This window comes from Pithys albifrons, chromosome 4 (assembly GCF_047495875.1).
Source record: "Pithys albifrons albifrons isolate INPA30051 chromosome 4, PitAlb_v1, whole genome shotgun sequence".
Classification (NCBI taxonomy): Eukaryota; Metazoa; Chordata; class Aves; order Passeriformes; family Thamnophilidae; genus Pithys; species Pithys albifrons.
The window spans coordinates 38599534-38620206 of record NC_092461.1 but is presented as its reverse complement, the minus strand read 5'-3'; the positions used below and the strand labels follow the sequence as shown (position 1 = coordinate 38620206).

The window sequence follows — 20673 nt, the reverse complement described above, 5'->3', positions numbered from 1 at the left end:
CACCTCTATCCCGTTGCAGCATTTTCTCCATGTGAGAAATGTGAGCTTGGTTGGTGTGTGAAGATTCCACTGAGCCCAGATGCAAGACAGGGTGCGATAGGGTATGGACACTGGGTGTGCAGTTCTCTCGTTAACCTCATCAAGCTTATCCAGCTGTAACCCTTTCATCAGAGTCATTGATATTTGGTGTGTGACACTATGACTCGCTAATATGGTTGTCCAAGCTCACTATAATGCCTCCTGGGACTCCTGCAAGCCCTTTCCTGATGTATCAGAAATGTGTTTCCCAGTCTCCTACCCCACGCCTCTGCCCTACATGGGCCTCACTCACTCCTTCATTGCTGTCCAGGTTTCCCATATATTTTCCTACCTATTCCACTGTCTCCTGCTGTCCCTAATGCCTAGTTTCAGGCCATGTTACAGAGTTTTTCATGTGCTCCCCATGCTGCATCTACTCCAGGCAGACATGGTAGGGTTCCTGTCCCCTCATACTTGTCTCCTATTACCATTTTCATATTTCTGCTCAGTTTCTATCCCATATTTCCTTTACAGTCTCTATATCTGACTTCAAACCTTCTCCATACAGACTTTGCCTTATGCAGCACATTTATGACAACGTCGTTTCCTTCTCTGTCACTCTCTGAGTGATTTTGGATATCTTTCTCCTTTGTCTCTAGGACCCTCTAATTCCAACCTGCCATCCTTCTACATTGTTACAATTTTCCCTCTCTCTCCTTGTAAAATTTTTCATTTTCTTAGGAGTCCAGGTTGCAGGCACTTCTCCTGGGCAGTTTGTAACATGGCTAGTGCTCAGTTGGGCAAGCAGCTTCAGAAAGAAGAAAAAAAGTGTTCATTCAACTCACAGCATCAAGAAAGCTGGGACCTTGATTTTTCTCTGAATCAGACTTTTCCAGTGTTCTGATTTGTACCTGTTTTGACCAGGTTGTTCCTACTGATGCTTAAAAATCTCTTGACATTTTCAAATGGAAAACTATTGTGCCAAAGCCAGACAAGCCCCAGTAAGTTACCTATTTTTAATGCAGTTTCCTAGGCATCTGAGTGGGAAGCAAAAGAGCAGTTGGCACCTCAGTGGTTCTTTAGATGGAAAATATGAGTCCCCTCTTCAATTCCTAAAAGGCAAACATAAAAAAGACCCACCTTAATCCTCATGGGTATTCAATAGCACTGACATCAGCTTTGAAACTGTACATGATGAGAAGGTATCCTCCCACCTTAGCCCCTGTGGATAATACCATTGCCAGAATATTATGGTACCAGAAATCTCAGTAGCAGAGCTCAGCAGTTGCATTCAACTTCATTCAGAAACAAAGGAAGAAGGGGAGGTATTGATCCCCTTCAATGATCCTTGTGAGTCTCTTCCAACTTCAGATATTCTATGATGCTTTTTTGCTTTCCAAGGTGAGGGTCATTGGGATTCATCCCTTGTGTCTTTAGTCTGGGCTTCCCTGCATCCCCCATACCTATTTTTCCTGTTTCTCATGTGCCACAGGTGTATGTCAAGTTTTAAATCCTTAAGATTAGGGATGTCAACACTATTAGTGCCAAATGCTAAAAAGTCAAGATTAAGGGCTCATTCATGAGCATAACTGCCTGGAAAACTCAAGTACTTCTGAGATCTCCAGGTGTGTTGGCTTCATGTTTTCAACTGAGATTTTTTTCAAAAACACTTTGTTCCTGATGCTGAAGTTTATGACATAATTCTGACTTTATTTATGGTGGGAATTTTTCACCAGAAAGTTTCTCTTTGAAAGGATAAAATTAATCCATGAAGGATCTCAAATGCCAGAACAGTCTTCCTGTCTTAAGACAAGGTCACCTTTACTCAGGTTATAGAAATGTATTTTTCACCCAGCCTGAGATGTGTACATCAAAGATGTCTACTCTAAGATGAACCCTCATTAGGTTTAGGAACTCTAATCCCTGTGGAAAATAAAATCTAGAGAACAACTGGTGCCCCCCAACTCCATGTCTGCCTTAGGATGCAATGGATCACTGTCAGGATCCACCCACTGTGCTTACTACATTTCCACAGATCAGAGTGGAAATTGAAAAAAAGCAATTAAAAAATCAGATGCAGATACCAACCTTTTAGTGTTTAGCACCAGGGGGATAAAAAAACCCCCCAACACTCTACCTGTTTGAGTGTATGTGAACTATCTCAATCCAGCACAGCTGGTGGAGCCTTGGCTGGTAGAGTTTAGGATGCAGCTAGTCTGGTCAGATGTGGACACCTGTGCTGAGGAGATGGGTCCCATCCTAATCTCCAGTGAACTACCAGTTCTCCAATGCTCTTTAGGCCTTATTTTCCAATGTCAAAGGCAACACTATTCCCAAAATCTTTAGTTGTTGCTAAGGTTCTTCACATTCACCCTCTGTAATCCATGTCATCCATTTGTACCTTTTACCTCAGGGATTTGGTTGCTTTACCCCATAAACTGTAATTTTCCTTTTCAGTGAAAGGCCATCAGTCCATTCCCAGTCCATTATGGACACAGGAAACAGAATATGTCCTCCAGTCATGTAGCAGTCTTTTTCATATTGGAAAATAGTACAATCAAAATTATAAATTAGTAGAAATTGTGCTATTTAAAAAATTGGTCACTTAAGTGCATATATCTTCATCTAATATAAAACTGCCAGATCTGACCTGAAAGCCCTTTTGTTGTTGTTGCTCTGTGGATATTTCATTCCAATACAATAAAAATAAATTTTTTTCAGCTGAAAACTATGGGAAGATATTTCCAGGTTCAAAGTCTTATACAATGTGTGCAGAATTTTATGTTACTCTGGAAAAAGTATTTTCAAAAATCTTGTATTTCTGTAATGAAAACAATTTATAAGAAAGGTATGAACAACCTAAAAGTCTGTCCAATGACATTTTTAGCATAAGAGCCAGTACCATAAAATTGTTGTCAGTAAGATTCTGTTCCTTCTAACTTCTTCCTGACTGAGCTGTTCTCAAGCCTTGTACCTTAGACTAAGCTATAACTCCTTCTCTAACTGCTGTGACTTTGTGTGTCTCACAAAAATTATGAAGTAAGGAAGAATTACTGCCTACATTAGATTTTGCCAGCTTCTTCAAACAGACATTGCTTAGCTGAGGAGAATTTAAACCAGTGAAAGCAAGTCATATATTACTTTTTTAAACCTGTATGTGTTTTTTTTCTTTAGGGGGGTGTGTATGTAGACACATAGAGAGATTCTTATAGATACACAAATAATGCATTTTCTTGTATCATACAATATACTATGAATATAAAATATGTACTTATACACCTATAGAACTCTTCTGTTATTGACTCTAATTTGCTACAATCAGACTGAAGTCTTTTGTATATAATTTATTTTTAATTGATTTGCCCTTTTCTATATTTATGCTTTTCCCAGCATTTAGCTATGAATTCAGCCACAAGTTAGTTTTATCCTGATCCTTTTTAAGTTCCCATCATTTTCCTTTAAACCTGCAATTTCTCAAATCCACACTGCACTGTTTGAATTTACATCCTAGAGGAAGCTGGATATATACTTTTGCATGAAAACCACCACTGGAAATGCCAATACTGGCAAATTCCTTTATGCAAGTATGTTCCTACCATCACTGCATTTGAGGTCATATTCCTCCGAGGTACTAACCATTTTAAGTTTGTTCAGTCCGGTTTGTTTTGGTCTCTTCATTTGTTTATTTTTTCAACTCTAAAATGAATGACATTGAGCAAACAGAATTAAAAGAAGATTTTTAAGAGGTATGCACCATCTGTGCCTTCTCCACAAACACTGTCAAGGCAAAGTCACATATAAACATAAATGGTCTATTTCCTACTGCTAATAAATATTTGGTCCTATTTGTGAGGAGGCAGCATACACTTTGCCTATGAAAACCAATTAAAATTCTGCAAACAGAAGATTTCCAGGATCCAGTACATATGCTCTAGACTGATACTAGGAACATTAAATAAAAGCATTTGTAAATTATCTGAACAATCCAGTTGGATTATGCAGTAAAACTAAGAGATCACTTGCAAAGGAGAATTGATCAGAATGCTGCTTTTTTTTTGTACTACTATAACCATTCCACTTTCTTTTTCGAGCCTTTTATAATGAGGCCTGCTGACCATTGTTTTTTATGGGAACTATTGGATTAAGCCTATATTTAGAAAACCATTAAACGCATGCCTAATTTTAAAAAATGCAAGTATTCTACTTGAAATCAATGGGCCTGATTCTAAAATTAAAGTTAAGCATCTGCTTAAATATTTCTTGGCCTGGGTCTGCAATCTGCACACAGATGGAGTAACAGTGGTAGTGAGTTTCAAGATGTCATAATGACAAAAAAGGCTCCATTAGATCATTAATCTAGCCAGATATTTATATGGCATCCATCTCTAGAAATTATAAACTACAGTACCTATCTTAAGGTAGCCAAGAGTGAGGTCATACAATTCCCCTGTTTCCAGCCTGTTTACTAGCTCTTCATTTCTGGCCTTCCAGGGCAGCTAGCTGTACCACCCTGGATAATCGCATGAACACTCTGCAGCCACTGCTGCTGGCTGCTCAGAAAACCCTCACTGGCTTTGCACTGAAGGAAGAGGAGAGTTTGTCAAAGACATGTGCTGCTCAGCTAAGGACAGCTTCCAGACAAGGGACAACCAGAAGAACCTTCTTAAACCTCTCCAACCTCCCTCCGAATTTATGAACATAATTCCTGAAAAGCTCCCTCTCTTCCTACCCCCAAAGTCTGTTGACTGTAAATCATCCCATAGTTCACTAGTTAGCTGGCTTCACATTCATAATACAACAAATATTTCCCCTCCAGCATCAAGTCATTTAGGCTCCATGGGGTATAATTCCTGAAGTAAAACAGTGATCTTTGAGACAGAAGTTGCTTTCCATCCCACAAAGGAGAAGGGTTTGTTAATCATGCAACTATTTAAAAGTCACTCCCAAGATGTGCACCTGAGCTCAGAGTATATAATTTATAATCTACCCACCCACACACGTGCACTGCAATCAGATCACTGTTCCCACAGAAAATAAACATGCTGAAACACAAGACCCAGCACTGTTCCAAGCAGTGATAAACCATTTAAAAGATATGGGATGGTTTCATCATGTCTCCAGGTAGCATAGAGTAGGGGCAAATGTACCCTCACCTGCTGCGGAATGCTAATTCAAATGTACAGATGCAAAGGAGAGAGATTTTCCTTTGATCTCATCTCAACTTCTTTACAAATCGGCCCTTGATATGATGGAAGTATAGTTCCCAATGCTGAAAGATGAATGGTTTAAAAAATCTCTTAGTGAAAAGGCTGAGGACTACTCAAAAAAACCTGAAAAATGAACTCCTCAACATACCATTTCCCCATCTGATAGTACCTCTAAAATCAACTAAATTTGCAGGAGGGACAAACCGACAAAAATAAACCAGCAAACACAGATTTTGGTAGAACACTAACATGAAGCTCAAAAAAAACATACTGCCTTTTGAAACAGCCTTAATGCCTACCTGCAGTTGAATGACTGGAGAGCTTTGCGGCAGCCATGGTCATTTATAATCATGTTACTCCATATAGACTTGTTTGGCATGGAACCACACCACTCAGGAGGCACTAGTTCTTTCCTTTGGAAGAATGTGGTACATCATGTAACAGCCAGTCATATAATCTGTAGCTAGTCCAACTTTTTATCTCTGTTAAGGATAAAAGACAAGTGCTGATATACCTGCATTTTTCAAAGGGCAGTTATTCCATTTTTTCCAACTAATTTCAAAAAAGACAGTGCCAATTTCCTAATGGCATTCTGGTGTGTGTCCTCACCAAAATAACCATGAACCTGAGCATCCTCTAGTAGAGTAGGTAGCTCTAAAGATTCCTGGCACTGGAGTACCCAAGCACATCATAAATATTAATGGAATTACCCTTCCAACTTTGCTATGAGGCTTTATTACCCCCATTTTGCAAACAGAGAATTGAATTTCAAAGTCACTTGCCCAAGGCAACACAGGAATTTTCTACAGGTGCCAGGATGGAGCCCATTTCTGGAGTTCTCATCCAAAGTGTCTTTTTCTCCCCTCTTCTGATAAACACAAAAGCATCTTTTGTCTGTCAATATTTTCTGTTGGCCTGATTCTAAGCTATTGTCTCCTATATGTGTCCATAAAGCATGTCAAAGTGAGTTCTTCTTTTGGGATAAGAAATAGTGTCTTCATAGAAGGGAACCAGGATTTAATTTGCAGTCTTGCTTTCTCCTTGGCTGTCAGTCAGCATAGCCCCTGAAGAAAAAAGGAGTGCTCTGTGTTGCACAACCTGCAGTGATTGCTCTGGATGATTAAGAAGTGGTATTAATACATTCCATGGATGAACTATTCAATCTTCCTTAGCCTGAGGGATAGAAACTAAAATCCTGGGCCTAGATGGAGAATTCAAGAGAGCTGAAGAGTATCCCTGGATTGTTTGGCCTTACTCTGAGTACACTGACCAAATATGCAAACGGGATATTTTCCTGTCTTTTAAACAGGAAAAATAAATCTCACTCAAAGAGCCTTGCATACCTGACACTTTCAGTTTGTTTGGATTCACAACTCCCGTCTTTTGCTCGGAATTCATTGCACTCAGAGATGCACATCAAAACCTACCTATAACTGTTGTACTTTACTTACTTCAAGACCAAATAGTCTGATTTTCCTACTGTACCATAACTATGGCTAGATTTGCTGCATGCTTACTCCAAAATTCAGGCAACAGTTTTAACTTACCCAGAATAAGGTTAAGATTTCTCATTCTAGGCACAATCAGAAACATGAGCTAGAAGAACCTACAGATCTCCAAGGTGACATCTCAGTCCTCACACTGCTGAAAGGCTGTTAAACATCTAATGCACAAAATGGTAAAATATTTATGTCAATATTTTAAAGCACAATGATAAATTATGCATTTAAGATCCCTGTGAATATACACATCTTAATCATAAACTGGTGGTTTAACAAATATTGTAATGACTTGATACTGAGATTTAAAAGCAAGATTCCATAGTCCTCACTTTGGGGAGCAGGGGGTCATGATGCAAATCAGATGCATTTGAGAGCAAAACCAGCCTGGAAATATTTGCAGTGATGTTTAATCTTCATCTTGAAGGTACTTAGCCCCAGTGTCCTCATCACTGGCCATTTTAAAATACATGCAGGATCTTGTGACTTCCAAGCCCATGATTTCTCCTATCACATCTGCGCTTGAAATATTTCCTAACTGACTTTACTAAGACCTTCCAGCCTTATAAAATGGAACCTTTTTTTTTTATGCCTGTGAAGATGTTAAGAGGTAAGAAATTCTTTAGTATTGCGTGGCTTTTTCCACCAGTCCATCCAGGTATCCAGATAAAAATATCTTGATACCACTTGGCTGATGTTCAGATGAAATTTTCTCCTCTGGGTTTCAATATGGCCCATTATACTAATGGAAACCATCTGTTAAGCTAGGGTGTAGAATGAGTAATCTTCAGTATTTGAGGATGCTTTTGTCCTTGAACATTATTTGGTTCTAGGTTCTCAATCCAGTTGTTCCAAATCACCCTTAGGAAAAATAGTCACAGTTGCAATTGAACTTTGTGCACACTTTGAACTCCTTTAGAAACTGGGAAGTGTTCCTTTACACCACCATTAGACAGAGTCTGTAGGGCACCTCCTCCTTCATAATGCCTAGGTCATGTGGGGATATTTCTTTGTATACTTATTAATTAAGGTGTCATGAATTAATTAGGCACAATGCCACTAAAAAAGCTATGATAAGCAGTGCATCTTATATGCTAATAGTATGGGCGTCTCTTACATAAGTGAATCATCCCTGTTTCCCAAATCAGCAATTTCACTGTGCCCTGTGGGTAAATGTCTTTCATAGAAATTATTCCCAGAACTTCTTCAGAAAACATCTGAGACAGCACTTAACATCACTAATTTATCTTTCCGCACCTATGTTGGAGCCCTTTTGGCCAATAATTCTTTTACTTATGTCCCACCCCAGGTGTGAAGTCCTACTCCTACCTTTGAATTGTCTTTGCAAACCTGGCCCTGTCACAGCTCCCTCCCTATAGACTGAAACCACTGCTCTTGATGGTGGCTTTGTACCTATGCCCAAAGGGCAGTACTTTGCTCTTAGAGCAACTTCCCTCTTTTCTGAAAGACTATCCAGGAAGAAGCATAACTTAAGATGAAATGGAGTACCCATTCCTTTCAAAGCTGAGTTTTCTGAGGAGATGAAATAGCAAGCTGTAATGATAAAAACAAAAAAAAATCGAACTTCTAAGAAAGTTACATAGGGAAGAAAACTACATCCAAGTGAGAGAAAAATGCCAAAAATGTAACAGGGTTAAATAAAAAAGCTTCCTACAAAGTTAGAGTCCTTAAACTGTCAAGTCATGTCAGGTATTTCAAAGAGTAAAAATGGCATATGTAACTGCATCAGCTGGGACAGAAGAACAATGCATCCTCCTGTTGCAGGCTGTGGGTACCACCCAGGTGGCAAGTGCTCAGCACCTCAGAAAACTAAGATAGTTGTTGATGCAGACAGATAAGGTTGTCTCAGTTCATCAAGTTTTGCCTTGCTTTGGTTTTTCTGTTTGTTGGTTTTCTTGTTTGATTGGGGTTTTTTTTGTTTTGTTTTTCGGTTTGCTTTGGGGGTTTTTTGTTTGGTTTGGTTTGGTTTTTTGTTTGGTTTGGGTTTTTTCACAGAGATATTTAGTGAATTGCAGTTAAGTAAAAGGTTTCCATTTTTCAGCTACTGTCCTGATATTCTATACTGTCTTCAAGTCCAGATGAGTTGACTTACTCCTCTTTCAAGGAGAGGCAGGTTCCTTTGTGTTAGCTGATATTATGTATTACCTGCATCTCCAGAGGCTTGGAGTAAACTCAGCTCTCTTTTCATTGCGAGGCACCTGTGGATATCTACAGCATGAGCACATGGGACCTGAGGTATTTCTGCAACCCTATATGGCAAGCCTCTATACCATGAAAGTACCACAGCAGTTAAAAAAAAATTTAAAAATCTATATATAACTCTGGGGAATTTGGGCATCTAAAATTTGCCACAACTGGAACTTAAGCAAGTAGAGTAACTTTTCAGGTCCCATCCAAGACTATTTGCCTGAGATTGCACAGGAGAGCTGCCAAAATGAACTCTAAGCCTCTCAAACCACTTTCAAAGCCTCTACCACTAAACAATCCTTTCTTCATCTATAACTAATTTAATCTCCATAGCTGAATTCTGCTCAGTTAGGATCGACAGCAGTGTAAATCACTGCAACAATGCCATTCAAGAAGCTGCACTCAGTACATTTTTGCTTTGCTCACTAGTCCTTGCTCACTAGAGAAGATACAGGAAGGATTGACCTAATCTGCTTTGCTTAAAAAGCATCTACAGCAAAGCAACGTGGGTTAAGATGTTAAAGAAAGAGCCATATACTTTGCATTCCTTTAAATCCAAAGTCAGTGGGGTCTGTGGGCATCTCTGCTTCAATGAGTTTTGTGTCAGACCCCATACCATATGGTTAGGAGATTCATAGGCAGAATGAGTTGTCAAGGAAAGGATGTAGTTAAAATTGCATTTTGAGGAAAAAGGGAAAACAGGCTTTCCAAAGTACAGAGTGTTTTTGCTGTTACTGAGATGCTTTCCAAGTCCCCCATGTTCCTTCTATGCTTTAAATCTTTTGTTACTAAAACCACAAGCACCTTCCAGGCCAGGAAATCCAATGTCTTTACAAGTAATTACACACAATAGACACAGAAAGCATTGTCACCACTTGAGAAGTGCATATGGCTAAAAAGTTTGCATGTAGATATTCCTGGGCAAACAGTGGATAATAAAGCAGACTAATAAAAGAGCTAAAAGAGAGAATGAGGCTGATGCTTTTATAAACAACATATTTTCTGTCTAATTTGGGTTTTTTCATTAAGTTAGAATTCTAATATCCTAACCAAGTTAAAATTAGCTGGGTCCAGTCAAGTCCACCTATGGCAGCAGAGCTGGGTAAAAGCAAAAACTAGGAATCCTGCCTGCTCTATTTGAGAGGCATTAATCAGATTCTCAGCTCTTCCGTAACACTTTTTCACACCCTAGATCTCAAAACACCATTTCAAAAAAAGCCATAGAACATTGTTATAGGAGAAGAAAGGAGCTAAATCATGTTAAAGATCAGTGTCAGAGTAAAATATAATCCTAAACCAGGATTCACTTAACTGCTTCTGACTGTGCCATTTCATAATAGCAAAAAACCATGTGTTTAAGTTCTAAGATCATAAAATGAAGCAAAAATCTAAACATGCTAATTACTAAATTACCCAAAACCAGTTTTTTTCTTCTCAGACTATCCCTAGCCAACACCTTAATTCTTGAAATAAGAGATCTACCTTACAGCAAATTGTCATTCAGTAGGAGCAAGAATTTTGCATCTCTGTTCAGACTGTTCTTTAACAGCGTGTACATTTCTCAAACCTGAATGACCTTCTGGTTTTCTGGTCTCCTAGTCTCATCTTCTGAAGCACAAACTGGTCCTTAATGGACATAAAACCTGTCTCCATACACTCTTCTGCTAAGAGCATGTAGGAGATGTACTGGACGTGCAAATGATCCACAGAACCAAACATTCAAATTTAGAGTCCTTTTCGGGAAATGAAGTCCCTTTCAGGGAGATAGTTGAGATTTGGTCGAGGAAAAGCATTTTTGGTATAAAGATATCAGAACCCAAATCTTAGTCAAAAACCTGCTAGTCAAAACAGATCTGAAAGTGAGGACTCTGCTCTCTTACAGAGATGGATTTGCAAGGTACATATGTGGGGACACAGCTATAGTGGATTCTGTCCCCAGCTTTCAGATCTTTGAGCTCGCAGACTGCCAGCAACCTTGTACCTTTAGGAGACCACACTCTTCTGGGACTCCTGAGGGCTTGGGTGCCAGCACTACTAAAGCAAAGCAGAGGTCCTGACCAGGTGAACTTTGTTCATAGATCTTGAGGATATCCTGAGAGAGGATCCCATTATACAGGGCTAATAGGAAACTAGGAACATAGAAACCCTGAAAGGCATACCAACTAGGAAGTTCATCTTATATGTGCTTTTCTTTTTCTACCAAAACATTTTAATTCTTTACAACATGAAAAAGACCCTTTTGCTTTTTAGCTTCCTGGTCTATAAGAAATACACAAGTTGTATTTTTGTTTGGGAATAGCAAGGGTTTTCTTCCTACTCAACCCTACTTCTTACTCAGGGCTATGTTAATCATAGAATCAGGGAACCAGAACAGTTTGGGTTGAAAGGTACTTTAAAGATCATTTAGTTCCAACTCCCCTGCTGTGGCCAGGGATACCTTCCACTAAGCTAAATTGCAAAAAACTCTATCCAGCCTGCCCTTGACACTTCCAAGAATGGAGTATCCACAACTGGTCTGGGCAACCTGTTCCAATGTCTCACCATCCTCTAGTGAAGAATTTCTTTCGGGTATCTAATCTAAGTCTACTCTGTTTCAGCATAAAACAATTCCCTCTTGTTCTATCACTACCTGCCCTTGTAAAAAAATTTTGTCTCCAAGATTTCTTGTAGGCTCCCTTCAGGTACTAGAAGGCTGCCCTAAATTCTCCCTGGAGCCCCAGAGCCTTCTCTTCCCCAGACTGAAAAGCCTCAGCTCTTTCATCACGTCTTGATAGGAACGGTCCTCCAGCCCTATGATCATCTTCATGACCCTCTTCCTCTGGAATCACTCCAGCAGGTCAAAGAGGTCCAAGGTGCTTCTTATGCTGGGGTCCCCAGAGCTGGCACAGTACTCTAAGTGGGGTCTCCAGCAGAGTAGAAGGGCAGAATCACCTCCCTTGACCTGCTGGACTTGCTGGGTTTGATGCAGACCAGAACACAGTAGACTTTCTGAGCTGCAAATGCACATTGCCGGGTCATGTCGAGCTTCTTGCCAACAAACACTCCCAAGTTCTTCTACACAGGGCTAATCTCAATCCATTCTCCACCCAGCCTATATTTGTGCTTGGGATTTCCCCAGCCCATGTGCAGGACCTTGCACTTGGCCTTGCTGAATTTCATGAGGTTCACACAGGCCCCACGTCTTATGCCTGTCCAGGTCCCTCTGGATGGTATCCATTCCCTCTGGTGTGTTGACTGAACCATGCAGCTGGGTGTCATCAACAAACTTGTTAAGAGTGCACTCCATCCCACTGTCTGTGTCTCTGATAAAGACATTAAACAGTTCTTGTCCCAATACCGACCCCCGAGGAATGTCACTCTTTATATGTCTCCACTTGCACATTGAGCTATTGACCATAACAATTTGAGTGTGACCACTCAGAGAACTCCCTATCCACTGAGTGATCCATCTGTCAAATCCATGTCTTTCCTATTTAGAGACAAGGATGTTGTGTGAGACAGTGTCAAATGCTTTGCACAAATATGTTATGCTAAGAGGTGATTAATTTAGTGGATGGACTCTGTCACATCTTCTTTTTCCCCTGAGAAACTCAGCAAACATGAGATCACTGCAAGGGCTTGGAAACTGCAGCATGGCAATGGAATGGCAACATGGCTGGAGTACAGAGAAACTTTTAGAAAATCAGGCCAAGAGAGTCAGTTTTAGTGCTAGTACCACCTTTCGTCTTTGAATGGTACTCCTTATTGAGATCTAAACACTGACATTGTTTCTAACTCAAAGGTCTGAGTCAATAATCCCTGAAAGCATGTAGGATGGAGGGATCGCTGCATAACTCTCCTGTTTGGACTGTCTTTTTTATCCTATACTCTTCCTTTTTTCTCCAATTCAACCTCACCAACAGGATGCTGGGCTGAAGAGTCCTTTGGGCTGATTCTATATGGCTGCTCTGATTCCCTTCTGTCATGTGTGAGGACGTGATTTTCTGTTATTCTCAATCATTGTCAATAAGCAGCAAACCCCTCCAAAGCCATTTTTGACAGAGCCAACACTTGCATTCAAGGATTAGTCACACACTGCTGGAGTGAAAACAAAGCAAATGTAAACAGCTAATGCTTTTGCCAGAAGTATGTAAGAGCCTGTGTGGGAAAGGATATGATATAAGAGCTTGTGTGATCATACATTCTTTTATTAAAATAAAACCTTTCACAACAATTCCTAACATGATTTTTTCCCCCAAGTATCACCATTCATTAAACAAAGCTTGCCTGTGCAATTATCAAATATGTAAGACTTGTGATATCAGGTAGATCCCTCTATGGGTGTATTTCAAATTGCCGTTGTTTAATTATTAACTGCCTCCATCATGTTTTCTTTCGATATGTGTTCCTTATTTCAGGAACACATCTTGCAGTATTAAATGGAAAGATAAGCTCTGTCAAGAATCTGAGGAGTAATATGAAAATCAGTTTGTGCGGGTTTTCTCACATTCTGTTTTTCAGTTATCCTAAATTATTGCCAATGCCAAGACAGAGAAAGGAAAAAAATTACTATGGAGAGTTACACTGGGCTTTGTGTCTGAAAATAACCCTTCACCCACCTCCTTTTTGTCCCTGGCTTATTGATCTTGTAAGTATGAAACAAAAAGTGCTGTGCCATGAAGGTTTAAGGAGAAGACCCCCTGGACCGCAACCATCGATAGGGACAAAGTTTATTCTTCTTCTCTGAGAAGAGGTGCTGCCTGAGAAGTTTATCACTCTTTCTGAAGTGGTAGGTACTCTTTTGTGTTTAAAAAGTCACTAGAAGAGCTACTGGAACTCACCAATGCTCTTTTCAGGTGAGAGCCCTTATGGCAGGCTGTGATTCTGTCTTGAATGTAAGTGTAAACATATATGACTGTAAATGAATACTTAAAGATTGAAATAAAATTGAAAGCACTTCAATAACGGTGGATGATAAAGCATTAACCCAGAATACCTATGAACCACCAGTGTTCACCCACAAAATGAAATATCGGATTTTAAATCCTTGCCTTATTTGAGGTTAAAATATTTAAACTCCTTCAAAATATCCTAAGTGATGATTTTAAAGAAAAAAAGTATAGATACTTTGTTTGAGTCTTTTATTAGCTTCCTTCCAGAATTATTGTTCCAGAAAAAGCAAAATATTTTTTTATTCCTTGGTTGTTTTACCAAACATTAAAAAAACCCCAACCAACCAATCAGCCAACCAAACAAACAAAAAACCAAAACAGTTTGGCATGTTCTTGGTGTGAAGTTTCTTGGGAGAGGACTAAGCTGAGAAACCCCACTGAGGAGTAAATTTTCACTTTCTCTATATCTTCTGTCCCAGCAATCCAGCCTGCACAGGGGATTCCCACATAGTCCTGACTGCCAGTGAAGCAGAAAACTTGCAGATCAAGGATTTGGCTCTGAAACTGTGTGATAACTTAAGATGAACGAGGAATGGCTCCATTCTATCTTAAGAAAACTTTCAAGGCAAAGGGAACTTTCTGTCCAAAGAAACAAACTTGTGCTTAATTGTACATTCAATCTGCATTTAGCTAGCTTAGCAAATAAGTTTTATAGATGTGGAAGAAAGGCAGCTGAGAAATTTCAATTCTACAGACCAATACCTCCTCATCAGTGACACAGAATTGTTTTTTCTCTTGTCTTGAAATCAAGTGTTTTCTATACTACCTCCCTCCTTTCTCAACAAACTCAAGTCTTTCCTCACATGCTAGAAATGTCCCTTCTGCCTTACCAAGTTTCCAGTTCTTAATTAAATATATGAATTCTAAACTTACATTTTAACCACAGGAAATTGCTTCCCTTCAGAACAAAAAACCCTTCCTCCATAGCAAGTCACATGAAATGACTTGACTCAACAAGTTAACTAACTTTCTTTTGCCTAACCCAATATTTAATGTTTGGCAGTGTTCCAGGGCTTCCGATTAAGGGAAAAGATGCTGAGGCACCAGATTTTTGAAGATGCTGAGCACCCACAGCACATGCTGATTTAAGCTGATTCGGCATGTGATGAGCCCTTGGATCATCCTGCCCCATGACATCTTCCATTCACTTTATCTGGGTGTAACACTTTCACTTGTTTTTGTTTTCTTTTCTTGGATTATAAAAAATTAATTCCAGAGAACAGTGATGTTTATATCTTTCTAAGATGAGCTACAGGACAGAATTTGCAATTGAAAAATCAAGTACTTCTACACCCACTTCTCCTAGCAGAGCCACTACAGGGTTTTGAGTTTGCACCTGTACTTTCCATCGCTGTTTTGATTTATTCCAACTAAAAGGAAAAATGAAAACTGGCGCTTTTTTATTTCAAGTGCTGGACTGGTCTTCCAAATGGGTGATTCAGACCTTGGATGTGCCACTTGTTCCTTTTGAATCTCTCACATATGAGCAATGCATCTGTGAAATGGAGATGATGCATTTTCCTTTCTTCTGTTTTTTCACCCTTTCTCTTGACCAGCTGGGCAATAAGGCCCATAGGACAATCTCAGCTGACGTCTCCAGGATCTAATACTATACACTTACAGCTTTTTCCAAAATCACAATTAGGGCGTTTAGTGTTCAAAACGTTGTGTGTAACACCTGTAGGAACTTGTTACAAAAATAGCAACTTGAAGATCAGGGCAGTGCAAACCTGTAACAGGACACTCAGTTTCATGTTTGTCAGGTGCACCATCTCTACCAGGAGAACAAAAAGGACATGCAAAAGAAAGGCTAGACAGAAGGAATCTCATTTCTAAGGGCCAAGGAGACTAAGTGTCCTTGAAAGTTTGCTGTTCACTCATGGCAGAATCATCTGTCCCTTGTTTGGAGAAGCAGAAGCTCTCAGGACTAAGACGGTAAAAATCTTTGTCATAATCAACTATTCTCCTACAAGTTTTATGGAAAGTCCATGGCAAGACTTATTTTTCACATTACAAATGGGATAGGCAAAAAAAAACTCAGTGAAAAACCTGAAAAAGCAAAAAATAATGCCTTAGAAATCCCTGGGAGTGCCTCACTGAAAGCCATAGTGTCGGAAAAAGACACTGAATGTTCATGTCTGCCTGTGCTTCAAAATAGTTTTCTTTCCATTTGGCTTTAAAGAATGTCATTTTGGTTGGCTCCATGGCTCTTATATCAGGACAAATGGTGTGCCTTTCACAATGACTCTGTGGTGATACATACCTGAAAGCTAGAGGGGAGCAAACAGCGAGAGGAAATAAAGCTTTAACTCAGAAGAAAATCAAAAGAGGATTTTTTTTATCATGTTCAATTTTTTCCTTTTCTTATTGATGACAGGGTATGGGGGGAAAGAAAGGGGCTGGAGTAACTGATTTTCAGAGAAAAACCAAATGACCAGAGAGCTTAGCAGGGCTAGCCACGGGAGAACAAATACCTGGGAGAAAAAAAAACAGTCAATTTCATTGTTGCATACTCCTGCAACATAATCTCTTTCTGTGGCATAATAGAAAGTCATGGACAATAATTCTCAGATGAAAGGTAACAAATAGGAAAAATGATAAAAGGTAACAAATAGGAAAAATGTTAATATTGCTGCAGCATTTGACAAGGCTCACAGTATCATAAAAATCTGTGTAAGAAGTGTTGGTGTGCTCACTTAGAAGTGACAACTTTTAAATACCTATAATTTTATAGTTTAATTAAAATGGATGTCATAAGTGCAGGACCATAGGGATCTGGAGATATACATTCAAAAGCCTGCTTGAAACCACAGACATACATTCATGGCTTCATCAGACTAACTATACATTTCTCTTGTCCTGGGTAAATGTGTGTTTTTCAGGTGAGAGAAATTTGGCAGATGTTTTCCATGTGTGACTCAAACCTCTCTCTCTCTATGGCTTACAATATGAAAGTTACTGAAGTTCTTCTTTGTCCTACATTGCTGAGAGATTTCAACTTGTCCACCTACACTGTAAGAGTAAATGGGATCTTAAAAACAATAAAAAAAATACAACAAACTAGTTGGTAATCAGATACAAATTATTTCAGAATACAAAAACAAACAAAAAATAAAAAGGAGAATGTTCCTATGCTTAATTTTGTTTATATAGCAAATCCAGAAAATTCGGATGCCATTTATTTATTTCTTGCAGGGTAAGTGCCATAGAGGTTGCATGCAGAGTTAGTGTCAGAAAGTCAGGAAAAGGCAATGTTGTAAATTGTTTTGGGCCTCCTCATCTGGTTATGTAACAGATAGATTTGGTTGGTGGTGCTGCCAGAAATGTTCTTCTGAAAGCTATGGTGTGGGTCTACCAGATGGTCATCCTCAGACTGACTACGCCCTTCCTGGTCAGAGCATTTGCAGGGGAAATTGCTGCATTCAAGTTTCATGGATGCATTCAAGTTTCATTGCTGCAACCACAGCAAACCTACTTAGCTGTGAACTATCAAGTATGGGAAGATGGATGTAATTCCTTGCGGTCTGGAACTCTGCTCCAGGGTTGACTTTTTTGGAAGCAAAGATAAAAGAACGTATGCCAAGTTGCTATGTGAGAAAACTGAGAAACATCTGAAATGCTTAGGTTGACAGAGAAGAAAGACTAAAAATGGACATTGACTTTTTGATGTGCTTTTGTGTGTGTAATATTATCTTTCAGGAGTTCCTTGAGGTTGGGAAAGGTTCCCCCTTCCTTGCAAAAGACCGATGAAGGGGGAAATCAGGTCACAAACCATCTCTCCCTACCTCGTTATGAGATTATGGAGGTAGCCCTAAGCCTCAAAGCAACAACTCATCACCCTTGCCAGCATTTTTTAAGAATGTAGGAAGAACTCAGGTGACCATCACCAAATTCTGTATCACTAGAGTTTCTGATGGGGGATTGTAATTCATCTCCCTCAGAAAGGACCCTCCTAGGCACATGTAGGGCTCCAGTTAGGAGACTAGGAACTCTCATATTAAACTGACAGATCACCACAAGGTTAGGCAGTCCCATTGCAGTTTACAGCTTGATGGATTTCACATAGCCAGTTTGGGCTGGGTTTAAAGTGACTCAGTGGTCATTAGGGACCTGGGGAAGTTAGAAGATATTATACTCCTCAGTGCATACAGGGTGTTTGGGACAGGCATGGCCAATACATGCACAGGCTCCCAGAGACTCAAGAATGTCACTGCAATAACAAAATAACTGGTTAACTCACACCAGTTTACAGTTTCTTTTGCATGTGACAAATTTGTGCTGAGATTCTGGGATTGTTCAAACTTCAGACTCAAAGTGAAACCTGGGGGTGAACTAACCTGGTTTATAACTAAATGAAGAAAAAGTTCATGCATCATCCTGGGAAGGAGACCTGACAGGTTCCATGCTTCCCTGTCTCTAGCACAAAAAAGAAATAATGAAAAAGCTTATAAAAGGAAAATTATCAGATTACAGGACAGAAAAGTGTTCTTCCAACCCTAGTTCATGAACCTTTTGACAAACATGCTCAGAGGTATAAGTCTGAAGTATAAGCACAAATTGATACATTTTTTCATTATTCCTGTCATCATCTTGCCAAATTTCCTGACAGTTTGGAAGAACCCTCTGCTTTTGTCTTGACCAAGGATTCTCACCCTGGGGATTACAAGCAGTTGGCAGATGACTCTCATCACCCTCAGGATTCACATCCACAGGATAAATCCTGTAGTAGCAGGTGGGATCTATTTCGATTAGCTCACTCACCAGAGAAATCACATGCTTAGATGTGATAAATGGAGGACTCAGTGCAGCCAGAAACATGATACAGGCAGTTAGTAATACAAAACTGGCCAAAGCCAGTAGTGGTATGAAGGTAGTTTTATCCATTCCTTTCCACCCTGATACTCTCTAAGAATGTGGACCCTCTCCAGCTCTCCATCTCTTCTAATATATCCCGAGAGATCTACCATGCTCAGATACTTCCTCAAAGGGTGATTGTCTCTGGAGCATAAGCACATTAACATGAGCTGCAGTGTGTGCTCCAGAGTCATCCGTTTCAATAGTGGGAGAGTGCATGTCTAGCAGAGGAACTACAGGGATATTCAAAAACTGTAATCCTTTACTTGTCCCCATGTAAACATGCTGCTCTTGTGAGTCAAAGCTTTTAGCCATCTAAACATAATTTTCAAGAACATCAGGATGCCTTTAAGGTTGTGTGCATCTTATAAGTATTTTAACATTTTTATGAGTCACTGTTCCCTGTTTCTGATAGGGGATAATAACACACTTTTCAATTACTGGAATGCTGGGGAATAAATATTTATGAAGAACATTGTAATGGTCAGATTCGGGGTTCTTATAAGTACCGTAATTAGACTGCAAGTATATCATGCAAAACAAAGGAGGTTTTACCTTCTACTGCCTTCAGCCTAGCGCAAGGAAACAACTCTACAGCATCTTGTGAGATCAGGCAACTTTTAATCTCTGTGTGTGTGTGTGTGTGTGTGTGCGCGCGCGCGCATGAGGTTTCTGCAAATACCACAGAGCCAACAGCCAACTATTGTACTGATCTTTCATTCATTCCTATTTCCAGTTCCCAGGCAAAAGGAGGAAGTTTAGAGGAGCAGAAAAACATACAAACCAAATGCAACAGAGCATTTGTGTGTCTATTAAAAGACTTTTTTTGGGCACCGGCATGGAGGATATAGTTGGGGCAAGGATTTTGATTTCACTCTTGTTGGCTCCCACACCCCTAATTAGAACTGAGCTCTTTATAGGTAAATAACATTTAAGTGGAACTATTTCTGACCACTGAGGTCCTGCACTCTGCTGTGCAGTGCCCTTTCATTAGGAATTAGCCGACATGGTGCTGAATAAACACAATCCGTGTTTTGCAAGAACTCTGATGTGGTGTCTGTTAATTACTCTCTTTAACCTATTGCAATCGTGCTGCTTAGCCACACACACCACAGGACTTCTTGGGAAGGGGAAAATTATGGAGGATGCTCAGAGAAATTCTTAAATGGAGAGACAGCATAAAGACATGCTAACATGTATGCTTGAACTGGTGTCAGATACAATAATGAGAGGGTAGGAATAATAGTATATAACATTTCAAGAACACTTCACATTCTCTAAGTGCTGTGCCAACATCAAGCAATATGACCTTCTCTCTCACCAACACCCATTTGACTCTATCGAAAAGACCAGCCTGGCTTGCTTATTTGTGGGGTTTTCTGCACTGCCCTTGGCAGTGGTTTGTACTTGGAAACTCACCCTCTCCCCTTTGCCCTCAAATTACACTTCTATTCATTACAATCTATTCAAAGGGTGTTTAGATGCATGTTTAATGTTTTGTTGCTAAGCTTTCCTCACTGATGCCTAAGGACTTTAACCCTAGGAACAATAAAAAGGAAGTCCACTATCCTCCTCTTCCTCAGGTCCCTGTGCTGGACCTCCAACTTCTAGGAGATATGCAGGAAGGCAGCCAGAAGTTACCACTGCAGGGGGTCCTCACTGATCCAAGGATAACTGTGTGTCAGTAGTCAGTGCCTTACTATCATTAGCAGCCACTTAAATACTGTTCTGGCATAGCCCTAAGTTAGGTTTATGGCCATGGAATTTTTTTTCTGTCTAATCAGCTTCCCTGGAGCATGTGAATGATCTCAGGCTCTGAAAGTTAAACTGTTTTGGTCCATACTCAGATGGGAAAAGTAGGCAGAAACCTGTGGATTTTTTTACATCAGTGATAATAGTACAGTAGAACAACTCCCTTGTTCAGTACTGGAGCTATCTGTCTTCACTGGGTGTCTC

General features: G+C 39.8%; 1 long non-coding RNA gene across 1 annotated transcript in view; it reads right to left on the bottom strand.

The window, feature by feature from the left end:
* The window catches only part of LOC139670886 (uncharacterized), a 57859-nt gene extending 56741 nt beyond the window's left edge, over positions 1-1118 (bottom strand). The window contains exon 1 of the long non-coding RNA XR_011697598.1: positions 1029-1118. This is a non-coding gene — a long non-coding RNA (uncharacterized lncRNA). The remainder of the gene's footprint in view (positions 1-1028) is intronic.
* Between the last annotated feature and the right edge of the window lie 19555 nt (positions 1119-20673).